Below are 9741 nucleotides of genomic sequence, written 5' to 3'. Positions count from 1 at the left end.
CCAATATTAATTATATTTTTATCATATTAATCTAAACAGCATTACACTTAGATGTTCTCTATTAAATAACTAGGAATTTTATTTCAATCATGTGATTATTTTTTATTCAAGAATTCTCAAGTTAGATCTAGTCTCTAAAAATAGGCCACATTTTGTAAGCAATATATCATTTCCTTGATAATGTCTCTTCTTTAGCTTAAACATTATAAATAATATTTGTCTTATTTAAGGTGCAGGAGTTGGGAGAAAACATAACAAATGAACTAGAAGAAGGTATGTTGCCAAAATTTATGAATTAAATTGAAATTAATTGTTAATTTCTGAAATAAACTGTAAAGAGCAAGTGGCATCTTTTTCCATTTTTGGTTAATACACACATTAAATATTTTTTGTTACACACATATCTACTGAAAACTGCAAAAACACAAACATTCATCATGAAAAATATAGATATGCTTCATTACTTCATCATGTTTCATAGCTTTAAAAAAATCTCAGGAAATTTCTCTGGCTCTACACTTTCTAAACTTCTGCCATCCCTGTGGGACCATCACACAGCACAGCAAAGCTAATGTCAGCATCCAAAGACCTCGTTAACTTCTCAGGTTTATGGTAGTGATTTAAGGCCCAAAGACCCCAGACTCACCTAGTAACATGTAGTTAAGCAATACAGTTCATAAGTAGTCATTTGACAGGTGACATCTTCAAGTTCTGGTCATTTACTTGTCATCAGTTTTGTTTTTTTGTTCTTGTTTTTTGGATCATCATCTTGTAATTCCAGTGCTTGCATATTACCTTAGCACAGAGCTGTTAAGTGAATGAATGGAGAATGAGAAAAGCAGAAACTGATACTTAACCACAATAATAATTAATTCAGTCTGCAACTATAGGCAAATTATATTTACTAGCAATTCTGTATTGTACTTGTACATACATATTTTTCATCCTTATTAACATTGATAAAGTTCTCAACTCTTATTTACTGACTTAATTTGGTTAATGATGAAATTTTTTAGGCAAAAAATAAAATTCTCTTTTTTTTCCAGCTGCTTCTGAATATGCATCTGGATCCCATATATCTTCTCCTGTAACGTCTTGATGTGTTAATTGTAAATCAAGATCTAGAAAATACGTACAAATTTTACAGAAAAAAAATCTGTGAACTGAAAGATAATAAAGCTATATTACTGGGCTAATTACATGGCATTTTTTAAATTATTGTTTCCTATTAAATACATCACATGGGAGAATCTTTGAAAAAGGTAAAGTATTTTTGAATCATGTATTATATATTTAAAATAAAAATTTATACAGTGTTTTAAATGATGTTTCTTGGCCTCTTTGACTTTTATTCATAAGTGAATTTTAGAATTGAAACCAATATTGCTGATTGTTACATACGCAAAGTGCCAAACAACCACGTTGTCATTAATACTTCAGTTGAGTTAAGTGATAGGTTATTTGTATTTTATAAGTTTTATCATTATATGTAGTGACAGATTTAGATTTAGACAGACGTCATTTTGATATACTGGTACTGTGGTCATTGTCAATGTTTGGATTTATTACAATTGTTACAGTATCATTAAACAAATAATTCTGAATGTCAATACTGATTTATATAGATCTTTCCTCATGGAAAAGACCATTAGTAGGATTATTACTTCATTTCATAATTTAAGTCATGAAAGCATTTATCCTATCCAAAGTTCTGCATGAAATGATGCTAATGATCAGATGTAGAGCACAAACAAATAATAATAATGTGTCATGAGCAGGGGTTGGATGATAACCCTTTGAGTCTGAGATTCCAAAAAAGGAGAGCAATTCCAGTGGTATTAATTGAGACCCTGTGACTGGAATGTACATTCATTTCTTACTTAATCCTCATAACCACCTCGCCATTTATGGACGGCATACCCATTTGACATGTGATGTGAGTAACGTTCAGAAAGTTTTTTTAATATAACAAAATTTCATGCTAGACAATGACAGAACTAGAATATAGACTTAGCTCTCTTGTCTCCGAATTTCAAATTCCCTCACCTGCTCATCTTAAGGTGTAGGTACCAGATGGACACTACCTGGATGTGTCCGCTCTCAAATGAGCCATCAGAGACCCTTCCTCTCATCACTGCATGTTCACATGTTCACTCCTCATGCCCTGGTGCTCCTACCAGAGGGGAATCTCCACCACCCACACATTAGCCCCACTTCTCCTCAGTTTCACAGATGTTTCACCCACATTTCAACATACACATAGAAGGAACTAGGCTACCCTGTCCCTCCACAGCTCACCATATCTGATATCCGGACTCCAGTCCCACAAATGTCGTCCTTCCCATGGCTGCATTTCACAGCACATGATTAGGACATCAGCCAGTTTTAGTACAGTATCACAAGTCATCCAATGACTTTTAAAATTATTTGGTGCCCTACTGTGCTTTGTTATGAATCACAAATATTTCAGACCTTCCCTAAGCCTTTTCAATTTCATAAATTCTCACTTGTCCCATCGTTTCATCAAATAGGATCACCTCCTCCTACCCTGATGAGCTAGGTGATTTGAAGAAGTGCTTCAGTTACTGTCATGAAGTCGACAGTAATCCAATATTATTGGATTATCACCCGTTAGTGACACATCTTCTGTTTAAATTGAAAAATTATCTGTCCCCATGATTTAGTCCAAGTGTATCCCCTTGTTTCTCACTCTTTAGGGAAAATGTTGTTATTGATTCTAAATGTAATCTTCCTTACCAGTCACCTCCTTGTCATGTGCCCATCCAACCCCTTTAACTCATTTTCTTCATTATTAAAATGAAAACCTCCCCAGAACCAATTTACCTGTAGCTCTTGCCCCATGTTTTTTTCCTCTTCAAAATGAACCCAGATGAGCAATAAAAATTTAGTTACAATCTCCTCACGCCTCCCACACCTTGGCTTTACTAAGATCATCAATGATCTCCACCTTAGTAAGTTTCAATAAGATCACACTTATCCCCCATAAATAAATCCAGTGAGTGTTTCTGCATCTTTATCTGGAACAAAACCAGAATGAATTGGACCATGACCTCCATTGGGGGTTGTTTCTGGGCTCCTTTGACACTGTAGGGTCCTGATTGCCTGGAGCTCCCTGCTCACTCCTCCCAGTGTCACTCCTAAGACCCTCATCACTCAGCACCATGGGAACAGTCACAGCCTCAGTCCCGGGCTGTTTTCTCTCCTCTTACTAGTCACTCTCTGGGAATTCTCAGGTGTTTCTCCAATTGCCTCTTCATCTTTTGTGATCTCTATGATGACAACATCTAAAAGCCACATCCAGATATTATTTCTGAGGCTTAATTCCTAACTGATGGGTTGGAGGCACCTAGAATAAAACCTACCTCAAAGTGAAGCCATTAACATTAACTCCCCCACACCAAATAAATATTCCTTCTCCAGTTTCCAAGACACACATGGCCATAATGTGCAGTGAAAACAGTATATAAAGAATGTTTTTGAATATTCCTTGAATTGTGTGAAAAGTGATTTTGTGCCTGGCCAAACTGGAAGACATCTTACTAGTAAACAAGTTTTGGCTATTATCAATCAATCGGTTATAAACATCTGTATACAGGTGTTTATGAAGATATGTTTTCACTTTCTTGGGGTAAATACCAAGGAGCTCAGCTGCTGGATTGCACAGTACAAGTATTTTTTTTGTTGGGGGGGGGGTGGCAAGAAAATGCCACAAAGTCTTCCAAAGTGGCTGTACTATTTTTCATTCTCACCAGGAATGAATGAGACTTCCTGTTGCTCCACATCCTCACCATCATTGGGCATTGTGATTTTTGTGGATTGTGGCCTTTCTGATAGGTGCGTAGTGGTAAATCATGGGTGTTTTAATTTGCATTTCCCTTGTGACATATGCTATGGAGCTTCATTTCACGTGCTTATTTTCCAACTGTATATCTTCTTTGGTGAGGTGTCTGATAGGGTCTTTAGAAAAAAATTTTAAATTAGGTTGCTTTGTCCTGTGGTCGAGTTTTAACAGTTCTTCATATATTTTGGATCTACAGCTCTTTATAAGATATATGTTTTGCAAATGTTTTCTCCAAGTTTCTGTCTTTTCTTGCCATTATATGTATAGTGACTTTCACACAGCAGAAAAATTTCATTTTAAGGAAGTCTACTTTATTCTTCCTTCATGGATTTTGCCTTTGGTGTTGGATCTAAAAAGTCATCAGGAAGCCTAAAGTCATTGAGATTTTCTCCTATGGTATCTCCTAGGAGTTTTATAATTTTGTGTTTTACATTCAAATGTTGAAGCAAGCATCACTATAAGAGATCATGTATGGAAAGCTCTTGTGCTTGGAGCTGATGCTGTGTAGGCCACTGAGGAAGTTCACTGGAAGTCCCAAATCTTCACTTCTCTGCTCCAGAACAGCCATGATGGTGGCACTGATGTCTATGCCATCACCAAAGACATTCAAATTGCCTATCATAAGATCCATTGGATGATTGCTACCATCCTCTGTCCACCATCAAAAGCTACGTCAAGCCCAAAGTGTACAAATGTTCTCCACCGGATGCCCCTTGGATACGGAACCTGTGGTTATAGTCTGCAACTAGCATTAATCTTTAAAAAAAATTTTCTCATGAGAATTCACCTCATTAAATGTCTGCTGATTCACATGATTCAGCAAATATCCTCTACTATCGAGTCTCAACAGATGGTGCTCTTCACTTTTCTGTGTCTGAGTAGCCAGAGTTTCTGAGAGCTTCTTTTCATGTCTTCCATAAAGGTGATAGCTAATAGACTGAACAAGCTTCAATAAATACATGACACCAATAAATAAGTTGATGAGCAGTAGATAAACTGGTATCTGCCTCTGGATGCTGTGGAAAGTGAGTCACGGACTCATGTAAGTGGGCAGCAGCTCCACCACCACCTTGCTGATGAACCCGCGAGGGGGTTCACTGTTGCTTGCTGCACAGAAAGCCAATTAACTGAGACAACAAGGATTGTCACGAAAAAAGGATTTATCACAGGAGATGGGTCTGCCTCCCCAGCCAACAGCATCAGGGGTCGTTTATCTGGAGGTGTAATGAATAATGCATGAGGCGAGTGATCGTGATTACTTGTTTGGGGTGGATTGCAGGGCATGCAAGCACAGTGAGAAATCATGCTAGTGCATGCATCCCATCAACAAAAAATGGCAGATAACTCCCTCCCAGGGTTATTATAATGAGCTAGGGGTTAAAAGCACTCATTCTTTCAGTCTTGTGCGCAGGTTCAGTGGGTCCTTGGGCACAACCTGTGGTGGAATATCACTTATCTTGTCTTTTCTGGACAAACAGGTGGTGTAAGTCTTTGTAATTGTCTTGTGACTGCAAGGAGCCGCGCTGTTTCTGGGAAAGAAACTCAAACGGGAATGCATCAGTGCAACAGAAAGTTACAAAGTTCTGGTCAGCAAATCTTATTGGCCTGGGAAGTTGAAATATAAGAGACAGGGCTGGTAGCAATGACAGTGTCTTCCAGCATGTAGAAAAACCAAGCAGTGTTCTGGAAGGGCATGAAACAGTAACCATGGGCAGAAGACACAGAAGGTTCTTGCACATGAGGCAGCTCCTTGCAGATTGGAAAGACGAGCTGGATCAGGGGATGGATGAGTATTACAAAAGCTCTATTATGTAAAGTTGCCACATCAGCAGAGGGATCCAAAGAAAAACTAAGAAGAAAAGGAGATGTTTATGGAAGCTGATCCAGCCGGCAAGCCATGCTGCTAAGTGTTGGAAGATAGTGGACACTTTGTAAGTAGGGAGGAAGGCCTGTGACACAGGAAGCCAGCCTGTGGTCAAGCAGGCAGTGGCTTGTCACTGCCTGTAACACAGTAGCACTGTCACATGGCAAGATAGCAGAGTCTGAGGGGTGGGAGTCAAGAAGCAGTTCCAGGGGTTCTGTGTGACATGTTTGGCCACCTTCATCTCAAGGTCTAGATGTTAAATGATCTTTTGCACATTCTGTTCCGACGTCTGATCCAAGTGAAGCGTCACCTTCTTCCTAACACTTTGTGTTCTTCATTCCCTCCACCAGGTAGTATCTTCTCTTTCTCATCACCCTAAGGGTCCTTTGTCATATGACAAGAGGACATTGGCCATCGATTCCTAGAATACAGTAGTCTGCTTCTTCCTAACATTTTCAAATTGGAGGCTGTTCTTTCTGATGAGATCTCACTTCCTATGTGGCTCTCTCTCTCTCTCTCTTTCTCTCTCCCTCTCTCCTCCCTCTCTCTCTTTTTGGTTTTTACTCAATGTCATGGCCAATGGAGCCACAATTTTGATGAAACACTGCATCATGTCCCTGTTACTTTGAAAACTAAGCAAGATTTTTATCCTCTATTTATATGCATTATATTCAAGATTCTATGTATCTTTTCTCTGTCTTGTGACTTTTTTCAGAATAACGGGCTTTGGAATGTCTATTTATTTGACATTTTCATCACTAATCGTGGTCTTTGGCCTCTTATCTCCAATGAATATACTCAATTTTGTTACCTTGAGTCTCTAAGCTAAATATTATATGTAAAACATTAAGATGGGTCACACAAAATGTCTGATGGTTGTAGATCCATAGAATTCCAACCACAAAAATTACTAAAATTGAGTTTTTATTTGATATTAAGAAATTAAGTTGTTTTTTTCATTTAGATCTCTACAAATTTTTCTCTAAATTTATACCTCACAAGTCTATGATTTCTTGTTACATATTCTCCCACTGTAGCCATGAAATGTGTCTTCTGTTGTCTGAACTCTCTTACTCTCAATCACTACTGCAACATGGGTCAGCATTTTTAATACCTTGCAGGAATACTCATTACTTTATTTTACTTTATTCCTCTTAAAAATTTAGCAATGTGATATTTATATCCCATTTGTATCTATTATCTCTATGCGTCTGTGCCAATTTCATGTGCAATGAAGTATAGAACGAAAATTGGGTATCAATGAGTGGAAATATCAGCAGCCATGGAAAAATTTTAATTTTGTCTAAAATTACATATTATCATTAGTCAAATAAAATTTTCCTTGTAAGAACTTTGCTCAGTTTTCCACATATATGTTATTTGGGAAAAATATTCTGAAGCATAGACTTATTTAGTCTGACTGTATTACCTTTGAAGCTTTATTACTTTTAAAAATTCTTTAACTGACAATAGAAACAGTGTCCCTTTTTCAAAATTGAGGAAATATGGAAGGAATTCCCAAATTAAGAATAAGACTTTTGAGTCTTCAGTTTCCAAAAGCTTCACCTACATTTTTCTTGGATGTACTTGGGTATTCGGTTTTCATCTTCGGCTTCTCATAGGATCCAGGCTTAAACTATCATATTTTGTGGAAATTTGGACAAAATGTTTAAATCTGCAATATTTATTACATACTATTACACAAATAACTCTGAAATTGCTCTATACAAATAGTAATTCATTGTCATGTTTTATTTAAATATGATAAAGCAAAGTCTAAAGCAGACTTATTTCCCTACTGCAATTGCAAAATCAGTTAATTTTAGGAAAATTTTATTAAACTTGTATTATTTTAGTGTTGTTTCCCTTTGTCTTTTCTGATGCATATGGAGAACCAGCCACAGTTGAACCAAAACAAGAAATGTTCCTTTAAAAGAGTAGAATGGTATTTCATCAACCAATATTTTATTGGACACCTCTTCCATACATGGCATCGTTGTGGACCTCAGAAATATACAGAAGTAAAAGATAAAATAAGTTGCCCCCTGTCCTCAATGCTGTAACAATCTATTTGAGAAAACAAAGCATTTTACACATAGAGAAATGTTCTTGTATGTGTTAAAACAACGTGAAAGGTCAAGGACAGTGATATTCCTGACAGATGTAGATTAGGTGGCATATCGTGGTTAGACAAGAAAAAGTCCCGCCTAGCATGTAGTGGTAGAATGGTTGAAGAGTGATTCACAAAAGTTATCCAGAGTGTCAAAGCTCATTACCAGGCTCTTATTGAGACATGCCACTATCCCAGAAATGGGCAGTAAAGAGAGGTACACGATACTCTTTATCTTCTGTCAGTTAGATCTTCAATTTACTGCATCTTTTTTGGAAAGGTACTGTATTCGTGAAATTAGCTCACAATCTGAAATTTGTCACATGAATTTGACATTTCAGTTTTGAAATGCCAAAACTGAATTTAATTCAGTCATTTGCAGGTTACTCTAGGTAGTACAAAAATTAAGTAAGAACACCCACCTCATCTAGAAGTTTACTGTGCAGTAGGGGAAATTAGACAAGTATGAAAATGACTAATACAAAATAGAGTGAGGTAAGGATGGGTTCAAAGGATGGGAGATTATGACTGTGGCAGATTGATTTTCCAAAAATGGCCACAGCATTGAGTCCCACATGCTCTTCCAGAACCTTGCCACTCCCTCTCCTAGAGGTGGTGTCCCTTGCCTCTCCTGGAAATTGAGCAGGCCTTTGTGGCTGACTCTACAAACACAATACAGTGAAAGAGAAACTGGGTCACTTCCAAGGACTTCCCTTGGCACCCAGCTACTATGTTGTGAGGAAGCCCAGGCCACTTGCAGAAGCCATATGGAGGGGTTGGAGCTGACAGCCAGCATCCAATGCCAGATTTGCGAGTGAGAGAGCATTCTGATCACTCAAATCCTGGAGCTGTCCCAGCTGACTGATGGCAAGTAGAGCATAAACCTGAGCAGCTCAGCCTAAATGGCACCTCTCCCCATATATATATATTTCACTCTTGGACATGGTTCTCAAAATTAGCACAGACTCTTTGAATTTGGTGATTAGTTACGTTTGAGAGATCTTGTTTCAGCAGATGTCAGAGTAGAGATCTCAGCAGACGTCAGAGTAGAAGATAGGTTACAGGGGGTTAAAATTTGAGTAAGAAAACTAAATTTGAGGGCCTCTATGTGCCAATCTCTGAGTTTATCTTTCACACCCTGAAGAGGGAGGTATTATTATTCTTATTTTACAGAAGTAGCTCAGTAAGGTTTACTGCCCAAAGCCATCCGGAAGCAGAGGAGGGATCAAAATGTACAGCGCCGGCTGATTTCTAAGACTGTGCCCTTTCCCTTACACCGCGCAAAGAAGGGAGCCTAGTGTCGATGGCGACATTAGCCACGCAAGTCAGAAAACAGTGGCTCCAGGAAAATGCTCGACAGGAGTGGGCATAAAATCCTGATCTGTATCTTGGAAAGGATGGCGAAGGAGCGTACGCAGTAGACAGGGGAGAAGAGTTCATAAGCTATTTACTATACACAAGGGGTCGCAAATTTTTACAAACTTCCAAGAGGTTACGGTAAGATGGAAGCAAAATCAAAGGTTGGTCCGGGCCGTCCGCCTCAGCCCCAGACCACGTGGACAGAAGCCCGGGCCCCGCGATCTTCTGGCGGCGCCGGGACCGCTGCCTCCCCGCGGGGCGCGCAGGAGGCCTGGGTCGGCTGCGGCGGGCAAGGAAACGGCAGCTTCTCAACCCGGGGCTGCGAGAGCGGCTCCTAAAGCAAATCCCGGGCGGCCGCGCGGGCGTCTAGACTCCCGCGCCTCGCAGCCCGACCACGTCGCGCCCGCACGCGCGGGTCAGCCCCGCCTCCCGGCCGGCCGCGTCGCGGCGCCGGCGGGGACCATGGCAACGCGGCGGCCGTCGGCCAACGGCTGGGGCCGGAGCCGGGGCTGGGGCGGGGCCCGGCGGGCGTGCGGGTCACGTGGC

Source organism: Propithecus coquereli, unplaced genomic scaffold (assembly GCF_000956105.1).
Source record: "Propithecus coquereli isolate 6110/MARCELLA unplaced genomic scaffold, Pcoq_1.0 Scaffold69, whole genome shotgun sequence".
In the NCBI taxonomy this organism is placed as follows: Eukaryota; Metazoa; Chordata; class Mammalia; order Primates; family Indriidae; genus Propithecus; species Propithecus coquereli.
The sequence above is the reverse complement of the archived record's forward strand: the minus strand, read 5'-3'. Positions refer to the sequence as shown.